This window comes from Pezoporus flaviventris, unplaced genomic scaffold, assembly GCF_033815535.1.
Source record: "Pezoporus flaviventris isolate CSIRO_AGI_PZ_B2104156 unplaced genomic scaffold, CSIRO_AGI_Pfla_v1 ptg000035l, whole genome shotgun sequence".
NCBI classification, from domain to species: Eukaryota; Metazoa; Chordata; class Aves; order Psittaciformes; family Psittacidae; genus Pezoporus; species Pezoporus flaviventris.
The window spans coordinates 1,972,760-1,977,307 of NW_026892583.1; the positions used below are offsets into that span (position 1 = coordinate 1,972,760).

The window sequence follows — 4,548 nt, forward strand, 5'->3', positions numbered from 1 at the left end:
ATCTCAGTTTTACAAGTGAACATTTCTCACCAAGTGGAGTTTCAGCTTTCCATCACCCAGAGCTGCCAGCAGCAGTTTCCAAGCCCCTTTATTTATACAAGTTACAAAAGCAGAAAGGTCACTTCTCTGTGCATCTCTCAGGCTTTAACAAAAACAATGAGGTACCCAGACATCACTGGAAGAACCACAAAGCTTTGACAGACAGGCAGTGTTTCATACTTAAACCTGGTCTCATGCCAAACCTTAATGTGAAAGCATGAGAATGGCAAGAAGAAATGCCATTATTAGGTATTTCCTGCGTGGTCTGAAATCTCAGCATCTCCCCAGACTATGAAAGTGAGTGGACAATTCTTTCTGTCCAAGACAAATCAAATGTTGAAGGAAAATGAACGAAAAATGAAATCTTTTCTGTTCTTAAATTCATATTTTCAACATAGCAAAATCTTCAAGTATTCTCTTATCTTGGCAGTTCCAGTTAAGCATAGCTTTTAATCAGAATCCATTCCATTAAACTGAAGCAGAATAGAAACTAAGCTCAGATTTTAGCCATTCTGAAAGAGACGTAAAATCATTTTTCCTGACCACATCTCATGTGTAGGCAGAACAAAGGCAAAATGCTGCTTTCTGATGCTCCTACGGTCACACCACTTACAGCAACAGGCTGCTCTGATATCACAGAAATAGCCTTTAGATTGGCTTTTTGAATCTGATCCATACCCACCATTTTAATAGATCCAAGTAGGAAGTGTGTTGCAGCACCTTGGTTGGGATGAGAATAGGTTCAAACGCTTTTCTGCACAACTGGAATTTCCTATTTCTATTGGCTTGGCCTGAGCATCCCTCAAAAAGAGATCTTTTTCCCCATAAGTTCTAATATCTTCTACCTGGTCAGTAACATCACGTGAGGAGCCACTTTCCAAAGCCTGGATGCTGTATTTCAGCATACAAAGTTCAAAGCCACGTCTGAGCATCTCAACAGATCAGCAGCATTTGCGTACAGAGGGAGAAGAGATTCAGGGGGTGAGCTCATCTCCATTGCTGGTGGCAATCAGAGGCCCCAAGTCTTGTACATCAGTTTCCACAAACTTAATTTTACGGACTTTCTTGCGGTTATTCCTGATTTATGACAATAAGAGATTAAAATGAGGCTCAGGGAGGATAGCTTCCTGCTGAAATCCCCAAAGATGCCAGATCTCGCATTATTTCACATCAGAGTAAATGATTCCTTTGGACAAAAGAAAACCCATGAAAGAGATAAATGCTAAGACAGATGGGTTCCTTCAGAGCTTCCTTACTAATCAAATACACCAGTGTCGCCTTCAGTAATGTGACAGGCCATTTAATATAGGATATAATTCATGGGGACTGGGGAGACGGTCCAGGCCCCACATCTCAGTGGATGGAGATGCGCATCCTGATGATGCAGAAGGCTGGTCCATGCATGTATTCTGCACTAGGAGTTCTGCTTCCTCACCATCATTGTACAGACAGAACAGGAAAATGTAAGCAGTCACTGCAGAAAGACCAAGTTAGGAGGAAAGAAGCTGTCAGGAGTCAGACATTTGTGGTTAAGGCACAGGGAGGGTGGAAAGCTGATACATGCCATTTGCAGAGATGCTTTATTTCTGAGAACAAATAGGGGAGAAAAAAGGCATTTCAGGCCTTTGCAGAAAGAGCCAGAACAAGTGAACAGACCTTGGCAGTGCAGTTCCCCCTAGAAATGAACAATGGAAAGTCACAAAAGCCTCAGGGCACTATTAAGAATTAAAAATAACAGCTCACAGAGCTGAACCTGGCACTCTCCTGGCGTCTGGCATATGCAGCTCTGCAGCAGTCCAAGGTGCAGCGCTGCCCTGCAGACCTCCATAGGAGCCACCACTCCGGAGGTGATCCATGGGAGGTGACCAACATGGGCAGGAATTGTGTTAGCAAGTACAAGCCTGGGGTAATAATTCATGTTGATGGGCAAGGAGTGTGTTTCCCATCCTGTACTTCCAAGGTTTTCCTTCTATTTGTCTTCAGGATGGATTAGAGCTTGGTTTTGAACAGAATCATAGAAGCAGGTAGGCTGGAAATGACCTTTAAGATCATCAAGTCCAACCATCCCCCAACATTGCCAAGGTCACCACTAATCCATGTCCCTGAGGGCCTTATCCACATGGTTTTTGAACACTTCCAGGGATACTTCCTGGGAAGCCTGTTTGAAGCTTTTCAATGAAAACAATGGAAATGCAACTACCTGTTCAATGAGGTGGGGACTACTTAGACCCACCCTAAGGAAGGGCTTTGAGCTTGGGTCACCTACGGCTCCAGAGAAGCCTTTGCTGCTGGCTGTCCTTGAGAAGGGGCATCCACCTTGACATTGACCTTCTGAGGAATGAGAAACTCTTCACAGAATCCCAGCCTGGTTTGTGTTGGAAGGGACCTTAAAGCTCATCCAGTTCCAATCCCTTGCCACAGGCAGGGACATCTTCCACTAGAGCAGCTTGCTCCAAGCCCCTGTGTCCAACCTGGCCTTGAACACTGCCAGGGATGGGGCAGCCACAGCTTCTCTGGGCACCCTGTGCCAGTGCCTCAGCACCCTCACTGCGACCTGAGGAACTGCTCGAGCTGTTTAGAGCTGATGCTGCCTCTGAAGCTGCTCATCCACACTGCCTCCCACATTCCAACACCACCACCATGATGTCAGGGTCTATTTGCCCTCTGAAAAGTCCATCGGACACCAGTGAGGTCTTCTGCACCTCCATGGCATCTTCTGCACCTCTGGGCTCTCCAGCTATCATCAGCTTTACCACAGTCCTCATTGTGTTCAGGTCTGGTGATATTTGTGGTCAAAACTGTAGGGATAGGACAAGGGGTGATGGGTTCAAACTTAAACAGGGGAAGTTCAGGTTAGATATAAGGAAGAAGTTCTTTACTGTGAGGGTGGTGAGGCCGTGGCACAGGTTGCCCAAAGCAGTGGTGAATGCTCAATCCCTGGCAGAGTTCAAGGCCAGGTTGGACAGAGCCTTGGATGGCATGGTCTAGTGTGAGGTGTCCCTGCCCATGGCAGGGGGGTTGTCACTGGATGAGCTTTAAGGTCCTTTCCAACCTAAACCATTCTATGGTTCTATGATTCTAAAAATGCCCTGCCTCCTCCATCCTGCCATCAAACAAAGGGGCCATCATACGGCAGGCACCGAGATGCTGCAGCCGACAGACTGTTTTGTCATCTGGATCTACTTTGTTCAGGAAAACCACTTCGTTTACAAATATTTTTATTTAAATGCCTCTCTGCCCACTTAATTCAAGCCTGTGCTGCAAAGAAAAAGAGGAAAACTTCCTTAGAGAAACGCAAAACACAAAGCCCAGGCGCGGGGAACTGCTCCTTCGTTAATGCCACATTTTCCACAATGGAAATAATTGTCTCTCTTCACGTTTGACAGTAATCTGCAGTCCCAAAATAAACAGGGCTCTTCTTAATTTTGCTTCAGGGTGTTTCCCATCTGTTGAAGGGGAGCAGGAGATGGCAGCCAGCCACAGCAGAGGTGCAGCTTGCTTGACTTCGTGCTTCTTGTTTGCTTGATCCTGGTAGCAAAGGGTTTGAATCATTCCTTGACCATCAGGACAGACACACAGGTACCTGTTGCTCCCTCATTTAGGACTGGCAAGGGAAGGCAATAGGCTTGTTATAAGTGGTGTAATGGATGGCTTGTTTATGAGTCTTGGAGCCAGAAGGAAAGGGAATGTTTCACACCAGAGCTGAGATGTGTGGTATCTTGGATAACCAAGGTATGCAACACAAAATTGTCCAGGATTCACCAATTCTGTCTGATTTTGTCTAAGATATTTATTTGCAGAAACAGCAAATTCATGCCAGTGTTTTCATGGAGTTGCTTTTGAGCTAGCTGAAATCAGGATTCCATGGTTAATAAATATCTGTACCTGGAATGCCTCATACAGAGAGTACTGCTGGGGAAATCCTGAAGAAATGCTGAGTGGTTCTGACCAATGGGTTACTGAGCAGCTCTGGTACATGTGGGACAATCCAGCCCTTCTTGTACATGACAGGCTGAGAGGAGTTCTGAGATCTGATTGAAGAGTTCAAAAGAGACTATACATTGTTTAGTGGTTGATAGCACTTTCATAAGCATGGTGCCTTAAGCTTTATGCTTAAAGAGTTTTCCTAACTAAGTATAAATTTACGCTTTAAGTATTTATTATATGACTGTGGGTGCAATGCAAAGGAAGACAGAAGCAGCATGAGATGGAGCATCGCTTTCTGGTTACAGCAGAGGCTAAGCCTTGGGAGAGACAATCCTCCTGCCTTTAGTAGAAAAACAGGTTTGGGCATTCCATAATCCCAAGAATCTCCCCAGTGCACAAACTGCAGCTTTGTCATGCTCTTGAGTTGTGGTTGTGTATAGAAAGGAGGAAAAGCATTAAGCTTTCAATAGCAGCAAGGTCCTCTGAAAGAGCAATACAGGATGTAATGGAACATGATCTAAACGTACAAGGGCCTGTGTGGTCCTTCGACACAGTAGCTGACCAAAGGTTCTGCCACCCTTT

The 4,548-nt window shown here is 45.3% G+C and overlaps 1 long non-coding RNA gene across 1 annotated transcript; it reads right to left on the reverse strand.

Annotated features, from left to right (window-relative positions):
* Positions 1 to 3,355: 3,355 nt before the first annotated feature.
* Positions 3,356 to 4,092, reverse strand: LOC133273978 (uncharacterized). Its single transcript, XR_009744975.1, has 2 exons — positions 3,925 to 4,092; positions 3,356 to 3,643 (listed from the first exon to the last, which is right to left on the reverse strand). It is a non-coding gene; the product is annotated as an uncharacterized LOC133273978 (long non-coding RNA).
* Between the last annotated feature and the right edge of the window lie 456 nt (positions 4,093 to 4,548).